Below are 27,198 nucleotides of genomic sequence, written 5' to 3'. Positions count from 1 at the left end.
CTACACACAGACATGCATATTATACGAACTATCGTAGGTTTTCTTACCAAGGCTGTTTTAGTCCCCTCTTAAATTTTTACTTTCTTATTTTCCTATCATGGGATGATATGTCATGAAGGCCCTGTCTGGATATGAGTCTCATATCCAGAAATGATGTGTTTTTTTTGTTTGTTTGTTTTTAAAACTCAATCTTCTGGTCTCACATCTTCTGTTTTAGCAACACGAAAGGAATGAGGATATTAACTTAAAGGATGACAAACTCTGTCTCCAGTGAGACTTTCAGAACAGTCTGGATGGCTTGCTCTTACTCACTAATTCAGTCAAGATGCTTCTGGTGAGCATGAGGAAGGCTAGATTGAGAGACACTGTCTACATCTCTCTACCTTTTATCTATTTCATGGCCAGTGGATAACTTGATCAGCCAATGAGCGAACAGAGGTTGAGGTACTGGAATGGGGAGGATGAAGGAACCTGGGTTTAGCATCTCCTCAGGAGGAACCAGGGTTCTTCAAGATCTGCACAATGTCTGGCCCTTCTCTTGTCATCAGTTGCTAAGGACAGAATAAGGACATTGTTCCTGGTAACACAATGTGATGTAGGAAATAGACTTGCAGAATGTGTCAGAGAAGACCCTTGGGTGCACAGATACCTAGTGCTGGCTCAGCATGGCATGAGCTCAGAATGCAGGACTGTGCCAGGGTGTAGACTTTCCACAGTGAAGATGTATTTATAGATGTCTCTAGAGTCTTCTGCCTGGCTTGTCAGACCCCACCCTTGACAAGCTCTAGTGCTCACTTCACATTTCTCTGGCATCTTAAAGTGGGCTGAGAATAATTCTCAGAACAACCCTGGGAGATGGCTGTTATGGCATGAATCTGTTTCATGGTTTTTGTTTGTTTTGTTTTTTAATGTTTTATTGTGATCCTTAAGACATCTATCTAGGTAGATTTTCAAGGCCCAGTACTGTGGTAACTCCCTGTGCCATTTAGGTGGTAGGCCAAGGAGGATCACTCAAGCTTAGGAGTTCAAGGCTAGCATACCTTGGAGGAATCAGTAATAAGGAGTAAAATTGACACCCATGGAGTCCATGCCTTCCTTCCCACTAAGAGGTGACCAGCGTCTCTATGCCTGAAAAACCAAAAAGCTGATTATTTATTTTTAGAGGGGCCGGATATTTGTGCTTGGATGTGAAGACAAAGTAACATAAAAAAAAAAAAAAAATCCATCCAGATTATTATTGGGAAAACGCTCTTGGCTTTTGAATGAAATATGATCTGAGACTAGCATTTTAAGAAAATAAAATTACATGGCTGGAGAGATGGCTCTGATTTTCCAGAGGACCCAAGTTCAGTTCCCAGAACCCATTTCTGATGGTTCACACCTTTTGTAACTCCAGTTTCAGTGGTCTGACACCCTCTATTGGCCTCCAGCAGCATCTGCAGACATGATACACATAGACAAGCAGGCATTCACATACATATAAAAATAAACAAATCTTCAAAACAAGAAAACAAAGCGCTGGAGAGATGGCTCAGCAGTTAGAGCATACACCTCCCTGGTTTGGTTCCTAGTACCCATGTTGAGCAGCTCACACATACCTTAACTCCAGCTGTAGTGCAATTGAGCCTCTGTAGACACCTGTAAAAATTTGCATATATTCCTGCTTCCATGCATGTAATTAAAAAGATTATCAGTCCTTTTAAAAAGGAAACAAAATTATGTTTAAAATTCACTGAAATATGGCATGTCCATAAAAATATTTGTGGATAATTTTCCAGTTTTCATACAAGAACAGAATGATTATTATGTATATTCTTTTGTTTATTTTCAACTTTTATTGAAAATAAATTCTTTTCTCACAAAGAATATCCTGATTATGGTTTCCCCTCTCTCTACTCCTCCCTCTCAGTTGTTCTCTGCTTCCCTTCCCATCTGGATCCACTCCCTTTCTGTCTCTCATTAGAACTATCCATGTTTCTTCATGTGCTTTTACCTATTATTATTAATCTTGAAGAGTACTGAGCTTTGTAAGAAAAGATTCATACTGAGGCTGTTAGATGAGACCTCCAGCAGTCCTGGGCAATTCTGGCTTCCGGGAGAGCCACACTGTCCACTGCACCTGCCGCAAGAAACCAGCATTCTTTGCTCATGTGATCACTTCATAGAACGGGTCTCACTTCACGACTCTGCTTGTGGGGTAGCTGAGAGAATTATAGAAGAGGGCTTCTTGAAGATGGTTATGTAGGGCATCCTTACACTGAGGATCAGACACTGGATGCACAGTTGACTCTGTTCTCCTTTCAGGCATTAAAGGCTGTTGGATTTTCAGAGGAGTTGGTGATGCTCCCTCTCCCCAGTCCCTTTTCTCCTTTAAGAATAAGGAACAGGGCTGGAGGGATAGCTCAGCCCTTAGGACTAAGCTCAAGCTCACAATCAAAAATATAAGAATAAGGAACATTGTGGACATTATGGGAGGGTTTGATGTGTTTGTTTAGATGGATCTAGGAACTGTTGAGCAATTCTAGTCTTATATTTGATTTGTCTGTTTTGTCATTGGCTTCTTGGGTTGACAAGTGTCTAACTATTGGGCAGGAAGTGATCAGTTTAGCTATGTGCCTGGGTATCCCAGTGTGGAGGTTATGACTGTGCTGTGGGTGGTCTAAGAAGCCTTTGCATTTTTTCTCTGAAAACTCTACTTCCCTCTCATGATCCAGAATAACTAGAATGTGAACACAGAAGGAAAAAATATTGGAATGGTTGCTGTCGTTTCCAAACAAATGACCTCACTGTCTGAATTCTGCTTTGTGCAAAAGAAACCTTAACTTTGCCTATAAAAAAGTAATGGATCTTTGGGGAAACAGATCCAAATCCCCATTTAGTGTATGTGGTGGTGGTGGTGGTGGAGGGGGGGTGATGTGGAAGGCTGGAGCTGACTTTTCAGACAGAATATAACTAACGTAACTATGTTACACCAACTTAACAATGATGGCCAAAGAGACACAGCAATCAGATTGGTAAAGATTAAGACTGACAGCTGCTTTCTCAAAGTAGGCAAGTCATTTTACTTTGTGGAAGCCAGCTTCATGTGAAGTTTAGTCAGCTCCATTCCCAGAGGGTAAGAGAGTTGTCGAATTTTGTATCAGCAGAGTGTCTTGGCCTTACCCTGTCTGCCTTACCTTACTCCCCGTTTCACAGGTGAGCTGTTATGGCATCCATAGGTCAGACATAAGCTGCAGGGTTGCAGTGGTTAGTCAGGACCTGCTGCAGCTAATACCCAGGGGGAGAGGCAACTGTTTGGAGGATTATATTTCAACATGTAATTAGGTGAAGATTTGATTTAAGAACCCAGACCATAATCAGAAGCCTCATTTCCTACAGAAGGAGCATTTTGATTGTCTATTTCATTTCATCAGAATGAAATGGGACAGGAGTCAGTCTGCCACCCTTTAAGATGTCTTAATTTCGATAGCCCTTGAGCATTTTCTGGAATGGGTTCTGGTCCCTTGGGTCTCATCTATGGTCTCCAAGCATTTCCTGGGACGGGTTTTGGTCCCTTGGCTCTTATATCAATTAATTTTTTTAAATCTCCGTGACCACAATACTAGACAGACACAACTTTTCTCCAGAGAGGAAAGCTTACGCTTGGCTCACAGTTTTAGAGGGTTTTATCATGTCTTGGTGAGGAACCCATGGTGGAGTTCACAGTGGCAGAAGTGTGTCAGAGTCTCCCAATGTGATGGATCAGAACTAGGGGCCAGTGCTATCTATCCTTCAAAGCCATGCTGCTGGTGACCTAATGTAGCTACCCTCCACCTCCTTCAGGCCCCACAGCTTCCCACAGTAGTACTGGCAGCCGGGGGACCAAGAATGAAACATTTTCCTGTGAAGAACATCTCAGATTCAGGTTCTTCCAGGTCTGCCAACCTGAAGAGCAGAGATGGAATGTTCTCTCTTGGTCTATGTTCTTTACATCTCAAAGATTTGGATATGGCTTTTATATCTTTAGATTTTGTGCTGAAGGTTTTAGATAATCTACTTCCGTGCATACACAAACAGTTCTGTTTCTTTTTTAACTCTGATTTTTTTTTTTTTTTTTTGGAGGAAAACCAGGAACCTGGTGCAGATCTTTTTAGATTAGGGGAAGGAGAGAGGGAGGGAATATGAATGAATTAGAGACATGGAACTTTAGGCTACTTTGTCTCCTCCCATGTCTAGAGCCATACATAGCAAGAATAGTATTTGTTTAGACACAGAGGTTTTTCTTTAGGTAGGAAACTGCCTGTTACTGGTTCTGATCCAGTGCTGCTGATTTGGGGCAAGGCCTGTCTTCATTGTGAGCCTTGGCATCATCTCTGAACAGAGCACCTCCAGCCACTGGTTTTCAAGGGTCCCTGCGCCCCCAGGCTGGGCTCTGAGATGCTATGCTTGGTGTGCACCGGGTAGCTAGAGTCTCTTTCTCAGGCTAAAGATGGGGCCTTTGCCAGCCCCTCCCTCTTCACAATCTGAAGTCTAATCAGGAGTGTTCACTGTGGTGAGGATGTTGTACCCCTGCTTCGATAGTTCATCTTGATTGCCAGTTTGAATGGATTTGGCATCACCATGGAAACAAGCATCTGGGCATGTTTCTGAGAGGGCTTCTAGATTGGGTTAACTGAGATGGAGAGACCAGTAAATGTGGATGACAGCATTCCATGGGCTGGAGTCCTGTACCGAGCTAAAATAAATAAATAAATAAATAAATAAATAAATAAATAAATAAATAAATAACTGAGCTGAGCACCAGCATTTGTCTTTCCGGCTTTTTGATTGGATGATGTGGCTTTCTGCTTCATGTTCCTATTGCCATGCAGTCCTCACCTGATGGACTGTACTCTTGAAAAATGAGGCAGAATCAGCCTTTTCTACCTTAGGTTCTTTTTGTCAAGTATTTTTGTCACAGCAATGAGTAAGTAACTAATACTTTTTTTTTTTTTTTTTTTTTTTTTGTGGTAGGGTTTCACTGTGTAGTCCTGGCTGTCCTCAGGCTAGCTCTATCAACCAGGCTGGCCTCTAACTCTCTAACTCAGTTCTGCCTGCTTCTGTCTCTCAAGTGCTGGGATGAAAGGCCTGCAACATCACACTTGGCTAACTAACACATTTCTTAATGAGGTCTCTGAACTGACACTGTGTTTCCTTTGACAGTGTGCTGCTGCAGGGTAACATCTGGACTGGAACCGAGGCTCCTCTGGTGCTTGGATGTCCCTAAATTCCTGGATCAGCTTGTTGAAGACTGTGAGTAATGTCCATATTGCTATTTTGTGAGCCTGAAGAGATTGTGAGCAGCAGTTAGAGAGTTCCGCCAGGCCTGGTTGATGGGCTCATTCCATGCAGGCACAATTGACCTTCAGCCATTGGTTGCATATACCCTGTAATAACTATGAATTTGGCCCAATGCAAATCATGAAATTACTTAAAACATTATGACCCTTTTGGTGACATCTATCCCTACCTACCTATCTGTATACGTATATGACTATATCTATCTATCTATATATTTGATAACTTAATCTCATGGCACTCAAGCTTGATTTTGTAGATAACAAGATTATGTTGCGATGTCAAAAGGTTGGATGTGAAGCCTGGCGTTGGTGGCGCACGCCTTTAATCCCAGCACTCGGGAGGCAGAGGCAGGCAGATCTCTGTGAGTTCGAGGCCAGCCTGGTCTCCAGAGCGAGTGTCAGGATAGGCACCAAAGCTACACAGAGATGGCAGGTGGAAATCTACATGTGACCTTTCTGTCCTGATCATCAGCCACCACCAGAACTAAACATGCCATCTTTATCATCCTGTCTCATCCCTTCTCTTTCACCACACTGACTGTTGATTCTGGCCTATAGGAGGACAATCCACATGGTGGCAGGTGCAGGGACCATGGCCTCCCTAGCAACCTCTCCTTGGTGCATGTATGTACCTCCTCAGTAAGCCTGTTCCACCCACTGCCACATCTTTTCCCACCCAAATGTTCACACTTCTCTGTCTGTCTGTCTGTCTGTCTGTCCATCCTTAAAGAATCTTTCTTTGTACTTGTCACAATGTAGATGCCTTCTTCTATCAGTCAGTTTTTAGACTGCCCATTCTTTTGACACTTACCAGATACACAATAGCATTCAGAGTCCACATGCTGTCATGGAACTCGGTTCAACACAAAGGAAGAGATCACATGAAAACCCAAGTGAGCTATCACAGCTCTATCTGAGTAGACTGCTGGGTTCTAAGCACTCTCAGACTGAGTTGCTAAGGTACCTTGTTAAAACTCCAGTTCTCAAGACATATGTACTGAAATATCACAATGCATTCCATTAGTGTTCAGCTAATATGGTTTTTGTTTGTTTTTCGAGACAGGGTTTCTGTGTAGCCCTGAATGCCCTGGAATTCACTCTGTAGACCAGGCTGGCCTCAAACTCAGAGATCTGCCTGCCTCTGCCTCCTGAGTGCTGCCATTAAAGGTGTGCATTACCACTGCCCAGCTCAATGAGTATGTTTTAACATTTAAAATCAACTGTAGATCTTACTGTGGGAGGACTGGATGAGGTCTGAGAGTCAGCTGTGCTGACATATTGCAGGTGGCACTGATGCTGGTTTATAGACCATACTTGGCGAAATAATGCCTATTGCTTTGAAGTTCTCAGTATAGTGATTTGTCACTGAGTGTGACTTAGTGAACCCCTGAATGTATTTGTGTGTGTGTGTGTGTGTGTGTGTGTGTGTGTGTGTGTCTGTGTCTGTGTGTATGTGTGTGTCTGTCTGTGTGTGTGTGTGTTTGCTGAAGTCCTAGCAGAACTTTATCTTATCTGTTATGTCTAGTGCTTATACTTTTTTGCAGCTGTTGTAGGTTGTGGTCTTAGCTTTTGGATCCTTTCTTCAATTTCGTACATTTCGGATTCATGCCTTGAGACCCTCCAAGGCCTCTGTACAGTGAACATACTGTCAATGTCTCTTAAGAGAGCTGGAGTTTTTTCAATTGGAAGAGCAGGCAGCATCAGCTGGCCTTACATGACACCTGCCAGTGGACTGTTAGACACTCAAACACCTTAGAACAGGTGGAGTGAGGGCCTGAGGGGCATAACAGGAGGGAGGTATGTGGCAGGAGGGGTTTAAAGAGAAGTCTATCGACCATGTGATAAATGCACCCGAAAATCATGCCTCAGGTCCTATGCAGTAATGTAGGCTGGACAACTGGCAAGTCAGCTCTGTAGATACTTATATATGGTTTCTGTTTTCCAAGAACTAAATGGACTCTCCTTCTGAGTCATTGACAGTTAAATGGAGCCATTGCAGCATCTGAGTGTCTGGTGTACCTTCTTGTAACTTAACTCTCCTGCTGTCAGGTAGCAGGTGAGGCCTAGGATGAAGGTACTCACTTGGGGTCACACTGCAGGAGTATGGCAGCAGGTAAAACAGCCTGGATTGTTGGTCTCACGTAGGACTCTCTCCACTCTTCACTTCACTTGCTGGGCCATGAGTTAAATTGTTTTTCTTTGAGGCAAGTTATCACTCTATAGCGCAGTTGCTGCGAACTCATGGAGTTCTCCTGGCTCAGCCAGAAGTAGGGTTTTATGGACAGCAGATAGTGGGCTGCTCATTATTAACTACTTATTTGTATTTTACTTCCTCATACTTTCTGCATGTCCCTAGGGAGACTCTTCCCAGGGAGATAATTTTAAACTGTATTGGTCCCCTGAGTTAGGGAAGGCCTTGGGTGGTTTGGTACTGTGTTGTATGACTTTTGCTGAGGAGATATGAACAAATGCCTATTCACTGTAGGTAGGGCACAGATGGCAGACCAAAGAAGGGATTCCACCTCTGTCTAGCTTAGTGGACTAGTGAGTTCATTGGGTTACTGACATGAGCATGGGTGACTCAAAAAGGCAGCTGTATCACCAAGAAGCTCACCCTAGTATGGATGATATTTTATGAAAGCTGTATTCCTGGAACTCCTCGGCCAACTTGCAAATAGCTTGGTTGGCTTCTCAGGAGTTCCTTCTCCTGAGCAATTGCTTGCTGTCTTTTAGAGGAACCTTGTAAATTGTGTAACTTTCAGGATCTCCCTGAGCCTTGCAAGTTGCTTTTGCTTTCCCAGTTTTAGGGCCTTCTCCCTCCTTCAGGGACTGTTTCAATTCAGAAGAAATAGCTATCTAATAAGCTGACATAAACAGGAAAGAGGTGTGTATTTTGGAGGTGGGTGTTTTGTACTGCCTCCTCCAGCCTTAGAGGTGGTAGATACTGATGACTTAGGGATCTATAGCTGTAACTTAGTCCTCACAGGCTCACAGTGAGGAGAGAGGAGGTGAAGGGTCAGGAGTTGGCTCACTGTGTCATAAAGAATTTCTGGCCACTTGACACTTCTATATCAAAGATAATCTCCAAATGGCTTCGTTGGGCTCAGATTTATTTAGTCTGTTCTATGTCAGACACACAGACCTGGCATTTTAATGGATTTTAAGTTTTCAATTTGACTTGTCACTATTTGGCTTCATATACCTGTATGTAGTTCATGGTTGGGCCAAGGCATTTGCAGTATTGAATTTCTTCATTTAGCCAGTTGTCCACATGAAATGTGCACACCAATTCCGAGACTGCAGACATTGACAGTTTGGAGCCATGATCTTGCTTATATTGCAGGCTCTTCTGCTAAACTGGTATATATAACTCCCTGCTGGGGAGTGAGATGCCAGGTGTGAAAATTGCATTTAAACAATACTTGCCTTTAGTCCTTTTAAGTCCAGGGTTAGCCTTGCTTTTCTACCAGGAAGAAAGACTCTGAGCCAGGGTCAAAGCCAAGATTTGCTGTGCAGTAGCTTTTACCCCTGGATCTTGCTGTAGTGTGTCTCCTTGTATTGCTGTTTCTCACATAGGTTCCCTATGGCCAGTGCTCTCTCTCTGTTTCCTTGGCCTCTTTCTTTAGCATGAAATAGAGAATTGATTTTGTTTTGAAGGCAGTTGCAGATATAGGTTCTTTGACTTCTCTGTTTTTATTCTGGCCATGCATCCTTCAAGGACTGGCAGCAGTGTCCTCTACTCCATGTGGCTGTCTGGTTTCATGTGGCTGTCTGGTTTCCTCTGATCTTGTCTGATGTTTCATGTCACCCAAAGCCAACTGCTTTTCTTTATACAGTGAGCCCCTTAGGGCAGGGCCCAGATGATGCAGGGATGGAAGAGGCTTCCCTTATACTTGAATTCAGGACCTAGGCCTATACTGTAAGTGCAGTAGGCATTTGCAACCTGAACCCAATAAAATGACATTCTTCCTTCCATTTGTACCCCTAACTCTAGTCTGCTAAAAGAGAAACAAAGGAATATTGTGCACATGAAGACCAGGAAGGTCTGTGTGTTGGAATGGTGGTCATACTGTCTCCTGCAATGACAAGTCTACACATGAGATCACATAGCAGGTGTCCCCAGGTTTTTGTGAACTCAGGCATGCAGACCCCTCCAGGGTCTTAGGTTATGCGAGGTGATGGCAAAGAACAGGTGGAGTGGAAGAGTTGGACTAAAAAGTACATTCTTTCCTATAACACAGGTGGTGTTTGTATTTCCTTTAAACCTCTTATGACTTTACAAAGTTTCAAAAGCAATTTACAGTCTGTTGATATTCAAAAAAAAAAAAAGATACAAAAAAGAAGGGAAATTCGCATAAAAAGAAGGCCCTTTCTCAGTAGTGGTTTCAGATCAGGATGTCAATGTTGCCAGCCTTTGGGCCTTGTATAAAGTAAGCATTAATATTGCCAGACTGGCTACTGGCTACTGGCTACTCCCTTTGATTTTCATCTCCCCTCCCCCCTTCCTCTCCCCTCTCCTCCCCTCATTTCCTTTCCTCCTTCCCTCTCTCCCTTTTGGGGGAGTGAACCTAGGATGTGCTCTATCCTATACCTTAAGCTATACCCTAAGCCTTCCTTTTTCTCTTGCCTTTTGAGACTGGATCTTGCTAAGTTGCCTAGGCTGCCCTTGAACTTGCTTTATATATAGCCCTAGCAGATCTCAATCTTGTTTCTCTTGCCTCTGCTTCCCTGAGTATTAGATTACAGCTACCATGTCTGGCTTGCTTTAAAATGACAAAGTACAAAATTCATAGGTGTTATGGAAGAGTTGGGCTTCAGGGGTCTATACCCATGGGGAGGGATGTTGTTAAGATGGCAGTGTACTTTTCAGCTTGCCAAAGCAGAGAGAGACCCAGCTCGTTCTTGTTAGGAGACAGGCCCTCTATCTGCCTCTTGCTCCTAGAAACCAGACATGACCCTACACTTTCTCTAGAGAGCTGATAGGAAAGTGTGTTGTCACCTTGCAGTTTCACTGAGCTGCTTCGTCACTCTCCCGCCTACAGTTGCAGGCAAGGGCTGTTTCTCAATCTCTACTGTCCAGACCCAAGGCGACCTTGGATTAAAATTGACTTTTATAATGCCATATCCTAGCATGTAGGCTATATCACATGTATGAAACTTCCTTCCCCTGGAAACCCCCGAATCTGACAGGACTGAAGGATCTCTCTCATCCTACCAAACTGCCTGTGGTATACAGGTTATTCCTCTGGTATTCTGGGAACTAAAGAGAACAAAAGGGAGTTGAAGGTCCTCCTTCTTCAGGAAGGGCTGTGTTCTCTCTGTCTCCTAGGTCTGTCTGTCCTAATGAAGCTTTTCCTCTGACTTGGAAGTTGGCTCTCTCCCTTGGCAGCCCTGTGGCTGCAACTCTCTTACTAAAGGCTCTGCTGAAGAGATATTATTTCAGCCTCCTTTGTGCAGACCTGTAACATCTCTCCCCTACCAAAGAATTCTGTGTGAGCACCACAGCCAGTGCACTGCCCCAGCACATGCAGTGCTATGTGAGCGCCACAGCCAGTGCACTGCCCCAGCACGTGCAGTGCCGTGTGAGCACCATAGACAGTGCACTGCCCCAGCACGTGCAGTGCCCTGTGAGCACCGTAGACAGTGCACTGCCCCAGCACGTGCAGTGCTGTGTGAGCACCACAGTCAGTGCACTGCCCCAGCACGTGCAGTGCCATGTGAGCACCATAGACAGTGCACTGCCCCAGCACATGCAGTGCCATGTGAGCGCCATAGACAGTGCACTGCCCCGGCACGTGCAGTGCCATGTGAGCGCCATAGACAGTGCACTGCCCCAGCATGTGCAGTGCTGTGTGATTGCCGTAGTCAGTGCACTGCCCCAGCACGTGCAGTGCCGTGTGAGCGCCACAGTCAGTGCACTGCCCCAGCACGTGCAGTGCCATGTGAGCACCATAGACAGTGCACTGCCCCAGCACGTGCAGTGCCGTGTGTGCGCCGCAGCCAGTGCACTGCCCCGGCACATGCAGTGCCATGTGAGCACCATAGACAGTGCACTGCCCCAGCACGTGCAGTGCCATGTGAGCACCATAGACAGTGCACTGCCCCAGCACGTGCAGTGCCATGTGAGCGCTGTAGTCAGTGCACTGCCCCAGCACGTGCAGTGCTGTGAGCGCCACAGCCAGTGCACTGCCCTGCCACATGCAGTGCCGTGTGAGCACCACAGTCAGTGCACTGCCCCAGCACGTGCAGTGCCGTGTGAGCGCCACAGCCAGTGCACTGCCCTGCCACATGCAGTGCTGTGTGAGCACCACAGTCAGTGCACTGCCCCAGCACGTGCAGTGCCATGTGAGCACCATAGACAGTGCACTGCCCCAGCACGTGCAGTGCCATGTGAGTGCCATAGACAGTGCACTGCCCCGGCACGTGCAGTGCCATGTGAGCGCCATAGACAGTGCACTGCCCCAGCATGTGCAGTGCTGTGTGATTGCCGTAGTCAGTGCACTGCCCCAGCACGTGCAGTGCCGTGTGAGCGCCACAGCCAGTGCACTGCCCTGCCACATGCAGTGCCGTGTGAGCGTCACAGCCAGTGCACTGCCCCAGCACGTGCAGTGCCGTGTGAGCGCCACAGCTAGTGCACTGCCCCAGCACGTGCAGTGCCGTGTGAGCACCACAGTCAGTGCACTGTCCCAGCACGTGCAGTGCTGTGTGAGCGCCACAGCCAGTGCACTGCCCCAGCACGTGCAGCACTGTGCTTAAGTGAGCTCCATACTCACTGCACTGCCCTGCGTGAGTGCCGCAGTCATGGCTTTCCTGCTGCATGTACTGTGTGAGCACCATACTTTGCTGTCTTTGTTTCTTGTCTGCCTCAAGGCCAGATGCTCAATTTTCTTTCCCATTCACAAACCCAACAGCAGAACCAGTGTTGTTCACAGATGCAGTGGGGACACAGAGGTACTATGACTAAGTGCCCAGAAGCATCTTCATTCCAGTTAGCCAGGGTATTCTGATCTGATTGATAATTTTGTCAGAAAAGATGTCGCACTGTCTAGTCAGAATTCTTCATCATTTGGGACCCTGAGATGCAAGTCTCTCTCCATTTACAACCAAACCAAACAACACCAAAACCAAACCAAGCAAGCCAACAAACAGAAAGCTCACAGTTCTAAGGAAAGGGAAGAATTAGAATTTGTAGGGTTTGTGCTTCCTTGCAGAGATCTCATGCCCACTTACTGAATGCTATTAACTGTTTGCTTTATGTGAGGGGAAAAAAAAATACTCCTCAGCTGACATCAAGACTGAATTATACAATGCCTTCGTGAGCCTTTGTTCTGAGGAAGTGTTTTTATAAACAATGTTACTCTTTGTGATAAAGTTGAAACATAATATGTCATAGACAATTGTGTAATGACTATGTATTGTTTTTTATGCTGTTACATATTTTCACATACCCATTCTCTCATTCCTGACTACTTTTTGTTTGTTTTGTGACAGGGTCTCTCTATGTAGTGCTGGCTGTCCTGGAACTCTATGTAGACCAGGTTGGCCTTGAAATCACAGAGATCCTCCTACCTCTGCCTTCCAAGTGCTGGAACTAAAGGCATGGTCCACCATACCCCCTTCCCTGGATATCTTTTTTAACCTTTTAAAGCCCCATCTTTCTTTTCTTTGTTCAATATTGCAATTAGCTTCTTTGAATTTTGTTTTTGTTTTTGGAGATAGGGTTTCTCAGTGTAACAGTTCTTGTTGTCCTGGAACTTGCTTTGTAGACCAGGTTGGCTTCAAGCTCACAAAGATCCCCCTGCCTCTGCCTCCAGCTTGCTGGGATTAAAGGTGTATACTACCATGCCCTGCTTTTTGAAATGTTTTTTTTTTTTAATTTTTCAAACTGAGATGGTTATATCTGTAGAATTTCAGGGTCAGAAGATTAGTTTAAGAATTTTTTCCTCTTAAAAATATAAAATTTCCCGGATGTGGTGGTGTGTGCCTTTAATCCAGTACTTAGGAGGCAGAGGCAAGGAGTTCTCTGTGAGTTACACGCCACATGGGTCTATATAGTGAGTTCCAGGACAACCAGGACTACACAGAGGGGTCCTGTCTCTAAAAACAAACAAAACCCTACAAAATATAAAATCTATGTCTCCAACCAAGGACTCTCAGTAGCATAAAAGGTAACTAATCTCAAAACCATTTAAAAAATTATTTTGAAAACTAAATGTGAAAAGTCTAAAACTGTTTAGCAAAGTTTTTATTTGGTAGTATGTTACTGTATGTGTGTGTTTGTGTGTGGTGTGTGTGTGTGTGTGTGTGTGTGTGTGTGTGTGTGTGTGCAGGTGCAACCCTTGGTACTGGCATTACAGACATATACCACAGTGATGGACTTCTAAGTGGGTGCTGGGTATCCAAATCAGGTCCTTGTGTTTTCTCAGCAAGTGTTTTACCCATAGAACCATTTTGCCCAGCCCCTTCTGCAAAATTATCTAGCCAGCAGACCTTTGGCCAAGAAGCTTTTTCTGGTCTTGTGGTTCATTTCCGCCTCCTAGACTTGCCCAGCCCCTTCCTGCAAGCTGCTTTCCCCTGATGTTTGGTGGTATCGATTCTGAGAGATGCTTACATACTCTTGCTCAGATTTCTGAGGGGGAAAGTAAGATGAGTGTGGAAGCTTCCATCCTTGCCCACAGAGGCCTGGCTTACTCTCTGTGTGGCCCAGTTTTCTTCCCTCCATCCTGGCTTGCAGAGACACTCCTGTGAATGCTTGCTTTGCCTGTGCTGGTCTGTAACATTTGCTGGAAGTACATTTCTCCAAGGCATTGTCATACTGCATTGCTGTTCAGCAGGCTTCTGTGACAGATCCTGTATTTAACAGGAATGATAACACTCCCTGGGGATGAGCTTTGCTGGCCTGCCTAACTGCTGTAGGCTGGCTGCTTCCTGCTTTGCTGTTCTGTGTGCTCTGTTTGGTCCATCCTTGTATCAGAATCCTTAGAATAGACCAGAACTATTTCTAGCCCAAGTTCTCCTGGTTTATTCATAGTTTATTCTCCTGTTTTATTCATGCCCACTTTAAAACTGATGCCCCCTTCTCTGGATTGCTCTTCTGCATGGCTCCAGTGGGCCTGAGCTTTAAAGTAAATAGCAAGCTGGGCTGTCAGAATAATGGCTTCTCTTTTCTTCCGGGGTTGCCTTGACCTCCTTCTGTAGGAGCCGCTTCTTGCCAGATGTTGGTAGAACAAAGAAGTGGGAGTTCCAAATAGGCTCCTCCCCAACAAACCCTGTTGACAAAAGCCTCCAGGCTTTGGCATGGTCTTATTAGTGAGACAGCATAGTAGTCAGGACAGAAGCTGTCTCACCCAGATGTTGTGTTCCATGGAACTATTTCTGTGATAAAAATACCTTCTTTTCCCAGAGGAGAGGCAATCACTTAAGTATCCCCTGCTGTGTAGAAGAGCAAGCCAGCAAGCACGGCACCCATGGACTGCATTTGGCACTGTGTCCCTTGCTCAGCTGTGTGGCTCCCAAGAGACAAGTGCAGTTGTATGGAGAAAAGGGGAGGGGGAGTGACCTGGGGAGGGAGGAGGTGATCTTTAAGCAGCTGATGAACTCCCAGCTCTGGCTTTCACCTCCCTGCCCTGGGACAGTGCTCAGCTGCTGCTGCTGCTGTGGCTGCAGGGTCTGCAATGTGGAGCTTGATTCAGAAGTCTGGATGAATCAGCTCTGCTGATGTCAGCATAGGCACAGAAACAGGGGAAGACTGAGTCAGCCTGGATTGGTGGGGCTCCTGGGGTTCCCTGTTGAAACAGACGTGAGCTTCAGCCTGGACACCTGTCTGGACCACTGGAGTGTGTGCTGGTTGGCTACATGATAACTTGGGGTACATTTTATTTTTTCAGTTAGATACTTTTTATTTTGTATTCGTGTGTGTGTGTGTGTGTGTGTGTGTGTGTGTGTGTGTGTGTGTGTGTGTGTAGGTGCATGCACGTGGTGGGGGAGCTAGAGGCCAACCTCTAATGTTGTCCCTCAGGAGCTATTTACCTTATTGAAAAGATGTTTTCTTTCTTTATCTTGTGAGTGTGCACATGCACAAATCACAGCTCAACTTTCCAGAATTGACTCTCTTCTGTCCCCTGGTTGGATCCAGAGATCTAACTCAGGTTGGCAGGCCTGCCCAGCCAGCCTCTCACACATAGAGTGGTCTGTTTCCCCAGCCCAGATTGTATTACAATTTTGAGATAAGGTCTCTTCACTGGGACCTAGGGCTCACTGTTTTTAGGTTATGCTAGTTGGCCAGAAGTTCTCAGAATCCTCTTGTCTGTGCTCACCTGGCACTAGGACTATATGTGCCACTTTGCTTGGCCTTTTACTTGAGTTCTGCTGTTCAAACCGAGGCTGTGCACAGCAAGTACCTCACCGAATGAGCCATTTCTCCACATCAAGTTTTATCTTTACTTCTAAAAAGGGAAGATCTTGGGCCTCTAGAAGCAAAATATGTAAAACAAGAGCAGCCAGTAAATTTAGTCCACACATTTCACATGTGTCACGTGTATTAATTTTCTCTTCAGAGCTTCGGGTCCAGGTATCATGGCTTTTTCTAGTTGTGCTAAGTGGTGGGGGTGGGGAGATGCTGTGTGATGAAGAGGTCCAGGCTCCATAATCCCACTTATCAGAAAGGATGTAACCCCTACTCCCATATGTGATGGTATGCTAAGCAGCTCCCCATAACTGTAACAAAACACCAGGGACACCAACTCCCCAGGAGGCAGCTTCGTTAAGTTTCATGGCTTCAGAGGTTTCGATCTGTGATTGCTTGGCTCTGTTGACTGTGGGCCTTTAGTGGCGTAGTACATGTGGTGGGAACATATGGCCGAGGTAACTGACTTGGTTACTTCATGGCAGCTGGGACGTAAGATGGCACAGAGACAGAGGTAAGGTCCCTATATTCTCTGCAAGGGTACGCTTCCAGTGAGCCCTCTTCTTCCACTAGGCTCTCTATATTTTATTGTTCTTCTACCTCCTGTGCCACAGGCTGGGGACCAAGCCTTCAACACAGGGGCGAGTAAAGAGCGTGCTTACAAGACACAGACACTGTTAGTTTTCTGCTCTGCTCTGACAGATGACCTTAAACTACGGTACCAATACAGCATCTTCTAGTTCTGCAGACATCTAATACAAGTCTCTGTGGGCTAGAATTAGGGTGTTGGTGGGAGCTCTGTTCCTTCCAGAGATGCCGGGAGAAAACTAAGCTGTTTGCCATCTCTAGTTTCTCTAGAGCCACCTGAGTACCATTCCTTCACATCTCCCTGTGCTGTCTCCTCTGCTGGTCCCGTTTCAGCCTCACATCTCCTCTTGACCACGGGAAAGGCTTTTGTGGTCTCCTATGCATATGGATATAAGATGTTCTCCCTATTTCAGGCTCCTTACTCCTGCAAATCCCCTTTTGTTAGGTAAAATGATGCCCCTGTAGGCTTCAGAGGATAAGATATGAAAGCCTTTGAAGTCCATTTTCTGCTGGTCAAGTGTAGTAAGTAGTCCAGTGATGGCAGGAAAAGCAGGCACAGGGACCGAGTGGCTTTAGATGGCTTCTTTTGCTTGGCTGTTTAGTGTGATGCCTGGTGAGCGACTCCCTTGCAGATAGTAAATCCCTTCATGGCAGACAGTTTGACCATAAAAAGGAGGCCATGGGTCCTGATGAAAGCTGAAAAACCCCTCTTCCTATAAGGAGAGGGCAGATCCTGCTGAAAGTTCCTCTGCACTGTGAGACTGCTATATTCATGGTTCATAGTCATGAATCGGAGCGGAGGCAATCCAGGAAAGTACATGGTGACTAGGAAGGTGGGGATGGCAACTGCTGAGGGCCAGGGCAGTGGTTTGTAGGCTCATGGCTTTGTCACAACACAGACCACCAGCCGGTTGCAGGGGGGCCAACTAGACTGTGAGAATCACAGCAAAGTAGCCAGGACTTATGTGTGTGAATTTGAATAATTGGTGAGTGACTACCCAGCACTGCCAATGAAAACAAAACTTGAATGAGGCCAATTTTCAAATTCTGTCTGATGAAACATAAACAGAGTGTTTACGAAGCAGCCACACTGCCTGAGTGATTATCTTCAGAATACAATGTTCAGCCAAATGGCTCCTAATTGATCTCAAAATATTTACTGAGCCTAGCGCTATCTATGATAGTTTCCTATTGAGTTGTTGATGTAGCCCAAAAAAGACAGTAAAATATGAATATTCTAAGACTAACAAAAACAACTGTCACAAATGAGGTGTTAAAGATATAAATACAAAGTGCACAGCTCCTTGACAGAACAGAAATCCTCTTTTCTGCTTTTCTTGAGCTCAGAAAAAAAAGTCACATATCAAGCTCAGGCAGTAAAAGTTTTTTTTTTTTTTTTTTTTTTTTTTTTTTTCCAGGAAATGTCCCTTGACACTTTTCATATAGATACTAATAATTGCAAAGTTGCCATTTCAGAAAGTTGCTTTTTACATTCTGTTTTTCTCCCAGGATACTAAATACCTCAGCATGGTGGTTTCAAAATGGGTTGATAGGCCTAGGGAGGTGGCTCAGCTCCTGAGTGCTTGGGAAGCATGCATGAAGTCCTGGGTTCATCATTGCGTGTGTAGCTCATGCCTGTTAACCCAGCACTTGGGAGATAGGGGCAGGAGGAACAGAAGTTCACAGTCATCCTTGAGCATTTCAGTTTAGCCTGGGATATGGGAGACCCTCCTTGTCTTAGACAACAAAACAAAATGAAGAACTAGGTTGGTATATTTCCAATTCCCTCCCCTTTTGTGTCTTTTACTATGTTACTAATGTAGAATACAATGGAAGTGAGGGTGTGTGACTTCATAGACCATGCCATGAGAAGCATGGTTGCTTCCTCCCTCCTTCCCTCCCTCCCTCCCTCCCTCCCTCCCTGACTTTTTTTTTTGGACAGGGTTTCTCTGTGTAGCCCTGGCTGTCCTGGAACTTGCTCTATAGACCAGGCTGCCCTTCAACTCACAGAAATCCACCTGCTCCAGCCTCCTGAATGCTGGGACTAAAGGCATGCACCGCTACAGCCCAGTTGCATGGTTGCTTGCTTGCTTTCTTTCTTTCTTTTTTTTTTTTTCCCCAAGACAGGGTTTCTCTGTGTGGCTTTGGAGCCTGTCCTGGCACTTGCTCTGTAGACCAGGCTGGCCTCGAACTCACAGAGATCCAACTGCCTCTGCCTCCCGAGTGCTGGGATTAAAGGCATGCGCCAACAATGCCCAGCTGCAAGGTTGCTTTCTTAATCTCCAAGATTTCTTGCTGTGAAGCCTGCTGCTATGAGACCTGTATAGGGCTGCTGCTGTGATTCATGCCTGTGATTCCAGGGCTTGGAAAGAAGAAGTCTGTCTGGTGTACTTGAGACCCTGTTTACAACAACAAAGAAAGACCTATGAAGTGAGAAATCAAGGCCTCTGTCAGCAGTCATGAGACTGCCATCTTGGAACTAGGACCTCCTGCTTTTCTTTAGGCAAGCCTTCCTATGACCCAGACCCTGAGAGAATCATGGAACTGAGTGAATACTCTCTGATTGCCGAAAATTCCTGCTGCAAGACTTTTCACCCTGGGTAGGATTGGGTGGGAGACTAGGCAATGGCTACCTCCACCGTCGAAGGTCTCAATGGCAAACCAAATTTTGATTTCACTAAGTTCTCCCAGGAGAACCAATGAGTTTTTTTGACCAGATGTCCAGAGCCATGGGTGAGGTGAGTGACCCCAGAGCACCCATACTTGAAAGATTGCACCCAACGTGGATGATGGCTTCTCCTAGGTCACTAAATACCTCAGCATGGTATTTACAGATGAAACACCTTCCTCTAGTTTTCCCTAGCCTATTTACTCTAACTCCTCCCAGAGACCACAAGACCCTGTGAAATAAGAGCAGAATTGCATAGGAGGAGTGGCTCTGGTAAGGGTTCCTGTCCCCCCTTCTCTGAGGAAATGTCCACAGCACCCTCTCCATGATGATCTTTTGCAAGGAGCACAGCTGATCTGATCTGATGAAGATGGTGGCAGTTTGGCCAGAGGATAGACCTGTATACCAGGTCCTGACTCACAGAGCCTGTGAGATAATGTTTATTTTAAGCCACTCCACTTGGGGTATAAGTCTTGGCAACACTGGTAGTAAACAGTAGACTTGAGACAAGACGTTAGCACTTTTGCTGGCACATGTGTGGTCATACTTCCCACACTGAGTCATCTGTAGGGATGTTGCCATTATTTTGCAGCTTCATTTTTTAAAGAGATGGCTCCTATAATAGACCTGTAAGCCCCACCCTCCCCTCGCTGTATCATATGCATGCTTTGAAAGGACAATTACTAAGATTAAATTGATTTATGGGCTCATTTGTTTCTCAAACACTTTTCTGGTTTGTTCTGGGCAGTTGTTAATGCTTGAGCTTACTTGTGTGCTTATCTCTGTGTGACTCTGTGACTCGGAACACGTGCTTACCCATGGCCTCAGAGGAATCTGTGGTGACAGGAAGCCTTTGGCACATCCTAAAGACAGCTGGTTGGAAAAATTAATACACCCAGGCATATGTTCCCAGAGGATATGCCTGAGTTGGAGTAAAAATTACAGGCATCCCTGGGGAAACCCCAATAGGAGGTTGGTCATCTTCCTTAAAAGGGCATTAGTAATTTCTTATCTTGTGTCTTGGGTCTGATGCTGCCTGTGGAAGCCTTTCATGAGAAAGGGGCTTTGGCCAAGCACTAAGTATTTCTCTCTCTCTCTCTCTCTCTCTCTCTCTATATATATATATATATATATATGTGTGTGTGTGTGTGTGTGTGTGTGTGTGTGTGTGTGTGTGTCTGTCTGTCTGTCTGTCTGTCTGTCTGTGTGTGTATAGTGTGCAGATGAGTGCAGGTGAGAGGTTGATACAGATGTGTATGTGTTTATGTGTACAAAAATGTACATGTGTGTATGGAGGCAAAAGGTTGTTATCAGCTATCTTCTGCAGTCACAATCTACTTTATATAATGAGGCAAGGTCTTTTGCTTAAACTCAGAGCTTGCTGATTTGGCTAGCCCAGCACATACTAAAGTATCGGGAGGGAGAAGATAGGAATGGCAAAACAACAGCAAAGTCATTATTGAGGTTTCTAGAGAAAAGGCAAAGCAAAGCTTTGGGTTGGCTAGTTAGTAATATCAGTGTATTTTGGTCTATAGAGCTATTATGGGGCAAGTCTGTAATTCTATCACTCAGGCTATGTCAGGAGGATGGTGAGTTTGAAGCCAGCTTGGGCCATGTAGAAAGATGTAGGGAGAGGTCTTTAATATAATTAACCTTATGGTAAGCAGATATAGAAAAGACAAATTGAAGGATGAAAAGACGGTTTAGTAGATAGAGTGCTTGTCACATAAATTTAGTGACCAGAATTTGGATCTGTAGCACCCATATATGATAGAGGTGTATGTGTCAGCCTGTCTGTCGTCCCAGATTTAGGAGGCAAGAGACAAGGTAAGACCCAGATGCTTGGATGCTGCTAGGATAATTTAGCTAGCTAGACTAGCTCAATCTGGTTGAGCTCTCAGTTCAGATGAGAGAGACACCACCTCAACATGTAAGGTGAGAGTGACCTGGAAAGGCATCAGACATCACTCTCTGGCCTCTGGTATGTACATACACATGCATGCACACATGCTTACACACACAGATATACAACCACACATGCAAACATGCATGCACATATACCCCCCCACCACATGTCTTAGAAACAAAACAGAAATTATAAAAAATTATAGATTGTAGCCTTGCAGCAGATAGGTTGGTACTATCTGGGGCTGGAGCCTGTCCAATTTCTCTAAGGTTACCACCAACTTTTTTGTGTGTGGTACTTGGAGGTTTCCTAACAGTTACAGTGCCTTGCTCCCTGCCTTCTGCCAGGAAAGGTGTAGCACGAATAATAAAAACCCAGAGATGGATATTGTGGTTCAAGCTGAAGATCAGAAAAGCAAAGCGGCCAAGCCAACAGAGAGCTCTTACTTCTCCCAAGGCTCGGGTGATCCTGCCTCAACATGGTTGGAGACTCTGCCCTCTCTGAGATCCTGTTCATGTCTTATATACCTCTCAAAGGTGTGCCACCACTGCCTGGCCTCTATGGCTGTGGCTAGTTTTGCATTCTGATCTCCAGGCAAGCTTTATTAGATCATTAACAATAGAAAGGGGCTTCCCACCCTTCTGTGGAAGGAGTTCTGGGTGTCCTTGTCCTTATTCAAAAAAGTGCTTCCAGATAGCTGTAGCCTCTTCTCACTTAGAGCAAAGAAGCAAGTAAGTAGCCTCTGAGAACAGGGGCATTGGCCAGAGCCTTTACTCCAAGATTCCAGTGTACACACACACACACACACACACACACACACACACACACACACACACTTTTATGATGTTTAAATGTCTAGCTTATAATAAACTCTGAACTAGCTTGTCTTCAAATGCTTTTTATAGCTTTTACTTGTTATGCATTTACACATACTCTGGGATTTAAAAATATTCAGGCTCACAAAAAACTTTACTACCTACTTTAAAAATGATATCTGGTCATAAATGTTCTCTTTTCTGATTTTCCCCCCTTAAACATTTTCCCTTGGAGATTTAAAATGTCCCCAAATTGTTGGGGCTGATTTGACAGCTCAGCACATATGAGCACATAATGCTCCTGCAGAGGGCCTGAGTTTAGTTCTAGCACCCATATCAGGTAGCTCATAAATAACCTCCTGTAACCCCAGCTCCAGGAGAATCAAGTGCCTCTGGCATTTATGGACACCTGTGCTCGTGTGCACATAGAAACAATTACGCATAATCAAAAACAAGATAAGCCAGAGAAACCAAGATAATCTTCAAAAAGTCCTCAGATTGTGAAGTTCACAATGAAAAACCTGCAGATACATTCTTATTCGCACGCCCCCCCCCATCTGTTGTTTTCTGTCATGGTGGAATTTTTGTAATCACAGAATTCTACCACAGAGGACTATTGTCATTCTTAGATCTGCAAAGGTCCTTGAGGTGATGCTTCGAGAGAGGTGTGGTGGTCCAGAGTGATGCTGTGGCATTCCCTGAAGTCGGTGACATTTGAGAATCATAGTGCCGCTATTTTCTTCCTAGTTAGTTGATGCAGACTGGGAGGAGGCTGAGGGTGTAGCTTGGTTGGTACAGTGCTTGCCTAGCATTCAGGAAGGCCTGGACTAGACTCCCAGCACTGTATCCACCCCATATCCTATGGTGGTGCATGCCTGTATCCCAGCACTGGAAAGAGGCAGAAGGCTCAGGAGTTCAATGTAATGCCTGGGCTGCATAGAACACTGCAAAAAGTAAAAATGAAAAAGAGAAAAAAAAAAAAAACCACTTAGCACCCCTAAAGAGAAAAGCATCCCCATGGATCTGGAAAGAGCAAATTATGTGGATTCCTGTTCCCTCCTGCCTTCTTTGGGGGGCTGAGTAGGATGTTTGTAACACATAGCTGGAGAGCCAGATAATAGGCACAAATCATGATGTGGGAAACTGGTCCCAGAACAGCTGTCAGCCAGCTGCTGTGCTAGTAACTGGGCAAACAGTGTGTGAGTGTTCATCTGAGAATCTTACATTGTGTTGGAACAGATCTGTCAGAACCATGACCCTACATACTTGTCACAGACAGCAAAGGTCTGGGCCTCACCTCTTCTACCTGCTGGGCTGGTTACTGCAGGCCAGTGTCAAAGCTGCCACCCACTTCTGTGGAAACCCCGGTGAGGTACCCTTCCTTCCCCTGCAGTGCTAGACTGGATGATGCAGGTGACCCTATGGCAAAGACACATCGTAAATTAGTTCTCTGTGTGATTGTCCTTTAGGGTAGGGCGATTTGAGCAGATGATTGCCAGGATGGCTCTGTATTACAAAAAGCTTGCATTAAAAATCGTGCTCCAAATCCTCATAGTGTACTGTATAGACGTGTGCCAGCCAGTGGCTTGCACTAGTGCTGGTGAGCAGCCTAAAGGAAGGGAAGATGCTGAGGAAGGTTTCTTTTAAATGTGTTAGAATTAGGGCTCTGCTCTCCTTCAGACCAGCATAGGCTAAAATGGTTGACTTTCAGGAAGATAAATAGTAAGAGGCCAAATGGGAGAGAGTGGCCAGTGGTTGTTCACAAACACTTTATCTTTCTTATGCTTGCCTTCCTTCCTTCCTTCCTTCCTTCCTTCCTTCCTTCCTTCCTTCCTTCCTTCCTTCCTTCCTTCCTTCCTTCCTTCCTTCCTTCCTTCGTAGCCCAGAGCATCTTCACACTCATGAGCCCTATTTGTGTCCTCAGATCCTTAAGCCTGTGTTTCCCTTCCTGGTTTGTGTGGACACAACCTAGAGGTGTCCTATTCCAGCAGCCTTTTACCCAAGGCGTGCATGCCCAGCTCTAGAGCAGGGACATGGTGAGATTGATTGCAGCCTCTGTTAGCTATGCTGGACGTGTGTTTCTGGGATGAAACAAAGGCAGGGCTTCTCAAGATGTCCTTTGGGCGGGTGGGGGTGGGTGAGAATCTGGGCAGATATTGGCTGAGAAAAGGCTGTGTGACCCTATTTAGGAAAATGCATACACCCTGTTAGCCTTTTCTTCCCCTAAGAAGGAAAAAATCATTACATGGCAGAGGTTCAGGCCCCGTGGGAGGTTTTCCTGGATGGTTTTCCATTTTAAGAATCCTGTTTCCATGGATGTGATAAAATTATCCGTACGTTCGGACCCCACCCCATCCACCTTTGTGTGTGGGTCCATATTTCTTGCACATCCTAGGCCTTTGTCTTCTTTCCAGCTCTGGCAGTCAAGGATACAGATAATGTTGTAATGTGAGATGGGGAAGATACTCAGTGGAGAAGGCACACACATGTACCCCCCCCTTCCTCCCACATATGTCTCATTCTGCCTCAGTGCTAATAAGTGATGAGAGGGTTCTGAATACATTCCTTTATATAGCCCAAAGGTGACCTGGTCTCCTTACATCTCTCCTCACCGCCCCCACCCATGCAGCTGCTCAGTCTTGTTAGCTACCTTGCCTCCTTTCCCTCTTCCCACAGCACTGATTGCCACTGTCTAACAGGCAACATGAGGTAAAGAAGAGTGTGTTCACGATGTACCAGAGTACCCAGGCCCTGACCCAGCTGCTCCGCCCTTACTCCTGCCTGCTAATCTGGACTGCACAGTGCCTTGCTTTTTCTGCACTCACAATTACATTGTGTGGAGCCTTCTACGTCTCCTGGCTAGAAAACTGCACTCCTGGAAGACAGGATGTTGTTCATGTTGTTATTTCCAGCCATTTATCTAGTCATTCATTTCTTTATACAATTACCCTCCCAGGACCCAAGAATAGAGAGATGAATGTGATGGTTGAGACTTGCAATAGGGATCACACACTGCTATTTCCTTTGCTTTTTTGTTTTTTTTTCTAGTGACCTGCGTAGAGTTGAGGAAGGCAGGAGCTTTCTCCAAGAGCTTGCCCCTACATAGCAGCAGAGGATCTGTCTGCCCCTGGACCCTGAATGTGGCTCTGAGAAACTAATCTTAGGAATACCTCTCCTGGGAATGGCAATCTCAACATGTAGAGGTCAAGAGAGATCTCTCTGTTGAGGAGATTCCCTGCCCTCCACCAGCTACCTGTAACATAAGCAAAGTGGAGAAGGGGATCGAGGCTTGCAGCTTTTAATAAGATGGGTATAATCAAAGCCTGAGTTGAATACATGGAATAGAGTTTGAAGGGCCTTGGGATGTGGGTGAAGGGAAAATTGGCCTGCTGGTGCTGCAAATGGCCCCAGACCCGTCACCTGTTTCCCCTGGAGAGTGAAGACTGTTATTACTCATCCTTTTTCAAAACAAGCGGTTTTGTGTGTGACAAGCCCTGGGGGACCACATTCCATAGGATCCCTTTATTAACAAAATTGCACTTTGCAGCTGGGCAGGGTGTGGTTGGAGAGCCCTTCACAGACAGAGCCCAGAGGCACCTGGCTGGGTAATTGCAAGCTTGCCTTTTGGTTGCTTCTCAGTCTTCCATTACAGATGACCTCTCGGCTATAATTTCTGGACCCTCCAAAAATTCCTTTTTATTCCTCCTCTTTGTAGGTTTTATGAAGCTACACAGGTTATGATAATGATCTGAGCAGTCACCTTGGAAAGCAATTAGAGTAGATGGGCAGGGTCAAGATTGATTCCATCCCAGGTGTCTGTCCGAGGAGGAGGAGACAGTGGTGGAACCCAGGTGTTACAATGACTGAGGGTGACCTGTCCAGCCAGCTGAGCAGGACTTCGTTTCTCTGAACTGGTACCTTCACTAGTCCCAGGAAGCTGTTGGCTCAGAACTGTCGAGAGAGGGAGCCCACTCATTCCTGGGGCCAGGGGTGCTCACAGAAGATCTGCTCAGAAGGCCTCACTGTGACTAACGTCCTTAGAATTATCCAGAAGAGACAACAGGGAACCCCCTCTCCTAAGAGGCTATGTTTGAGCATGTTCCAGGCAAGGATTGGAATTTATGCTGTTGAAGAGCTCCACAGGTGAGGAGAATGGCGCACCAGGCCTGGGACTGTGAGCTCCCTTACCCCTATCACCTGGAGTTTGTCAGGGATGCATAGCCCTGGCTTCCCACATCAGATGTTGCCCTGTACTGGGACCCCTGCTGAGACACTGATTATCCTATTGGCAGTGCATGATGGTTACTGGAAAGGGAGCATTAACCTAGGTATTTGTGTTTGTTTTGCTGAGTCTTTGCTCCAGAGAGAGAGGAGCCCTAATTTGCACTCAGCTAGTTTTTTAAAAGTTGTAATGTCCATTAGTGGTTTTTGTTTTGTTTTTAAATGGGTTGTGACTTTTTTTCAAAGTTGCTTTGCCTTGTATTACCATATGCGTGCACACATAAAACAGTGTGATTTATTTGAATATATGTGTTTTATAATAAGCCATGTTCTGTCTTACTGTGTCATCATTGCCTCTGTCTCCATGTCAGGAAGTAATAGTGTGCTGGTCCCCTTCTGCGTATCTGGAGGCAAGCTTTCCATATCTACTTTATGACTATCCCCAGTTATGTGGCTGATATTGCAATTGCTTTGCATGTTGGAATTGTATATGTACATGTCCGACCCCCAAGGGAATGAGGCCTTTGTTTTGGGTCATTGCCTAGTTTTAGGGCATGCCTATTGCACACTAAGGATTTAAAGATTGCTGAGTGAGTGAGTGAATGAGTGCTGAGGAGTGGGAGCTCCCACCAAACTTTTTTTGTGGGGATGGGCGTCTAGAAATGGAACCTCAACTCAAACCATGCACAGGCTAAGCTACCACTCTGCCATGGAATTCTGTCCCCAGCATGGTCACATGACTTTTAGCATCACAGTTACACAAATTCGTTCAAGATCACAATTCTGGTGAGAGGAAATGGACAGGCCCAAACCCGGGGTGATTATTGGTTGTTTTCTTCTGCTAAATAGGGACACAGAAGGTTCTTTTGACCACTGTGGCTGCACAGAATGTGAGGGGAGAGATTTTCATTGTTTCTAGTGTGCTCCTTATCTACCCAGAGGTGAATGACTAGTCTCTTCTCCCCACACAAGGGGGTGGGACTTGGGTCTTACTTGCCCTTAGACCCTTAATTCCTAAATAGATTTGTAAGTGAGCAACCCCAAATTGAGATGAGTTGAACGAGATTCCCTTAACAATGTTTAAGACCAGAGTATCTCCGAAGCTACAGCCATGCCCACTTGGAGTGAAATTCCTACTTTCAGTAGGAATTTCCTATGTTCAGTGAACATTGTTGGGAAAGGAATGGTTTTTTGATGGTGGTGTTTTTTTTTTTTTTTTCCTCCCCTGCATTAATTAAGTAACTTTTCTGTTTCATATGCATTCTCCTCTTGAGCCG

General features: G+C 45.4%; 1 protein-coding gene across 3 annotated transcripts in view; it reads left to right on the top strand.

The window, feature by feature from the left end:
• The window catches only part of Tln2 (talin 2), a 420,162-nt gene that overhangs the window by 69,875 nt on the left and 323,089 nt on the right, over positions 1–27,198 (top strand). For all 3 annotated transcript variants that reach the window (XM_027411263.2, XM_027411262.2, XM_027411259.2), the window contains exon 2: positions 5,182–5,271. The gene's annotated coding sequence lies outside the window, so the exon portion shown is untranslated. The remainder of the gene's footprint in view (positions 1–5,181; positions 5,272–27,198) is intronic.

The sequence above is a fragment of the Cricetulus griseus genome, chromosome 4 (assembly GCF_003668045.3).
Source record: "Cricetulus griseus strain 17A/GY chromosome 4, alternate assembly CriGri-PICRH-1.0, whole genome shotgun sequence".
Taxonomy (NCBI): Eukaryota; Metazoa; Chordata; class Mammalia; order Rodentia; family Cricetidae; genus Cricetulus; species Cricetulus griseus.
This window is presented reverse-complemented; position numbering and strand designations above follow the sequence as displayed.